This window comes from Egretta garzetta, unplaced genomic scaffold (assembly GCF_000687185.1).
Source record: "Egretta garzetta isolate BGI_Z169 unplaced genomic scaffold, ASM68718v1 scaffold1328, whole genome shotgun sequence".
Taxonomy (NCBI): domain Eukaryota; kingdom Metazoa; phylum Chordata; class Aves; order Pelecaniformes; family Ardeidae; genus Egretta; species Egretta garzetta.
This window is the reverse complement of record NW_009260548.1, coordinates 5,160-5,797: the sequence shown is the minus strand read 5'-3', so window position 1 is coordinate 5,797 and position 638 is coordinate 5,160.

Here is a 638-nt window from a genome sequence, read left to right as displayed (position 1 = left end):
TCGAGGTCGGTTTTGTTTAATTACGCGGTTCTAGTTCCCACCTTCACCTTGCAGAGGCGCTCACTGGATCCGGGCGAAATGGGGAATGCCGTGATGCGGTGTGAGGGGGGGGGTACTAATGAGAACAACTGGAGTATTTTTAGGTACCTTTTTTTTTAGGGTTTCGCTAATCCCTGCTTTCATCTGTCTTTTCCTGGCGTGACTTCTTTCTTTTCTGGTCATCGCTGACTTTTTTTTGCTCGTCGTATTTTTTCTAGTTCACACTTCTCAGAGAAAGAGGAAACTGTGAGAACTGAGCGGCGGCAGGAGCTGAAGAGGGGTTCCCCCTCAAAAGCAGAGATGGCTTTATTTTTCTGACGTACACCTTAGGTTAAGTGTATGGCTGAATTATTGATGGGTAATGAGGTATTGTAATGATGAGTAATGAGCGCAGCCTGCGGAATCCCACGGCCCCGCTTTCAGGGAAAAGCTGACCAGCTTCCAGTTTGCCTTGTAGCAGACCACGTTAAATAGAAACACAAAGCATGGGAAAATACTGCAGTGCTGAAAGAGGTGATTAATAAAAAGAAACTTCTGACTATCACCAGAGATCTCATGGTATTAAAATCTAGGCATTTTAATAGTATTAAAGAACTGTT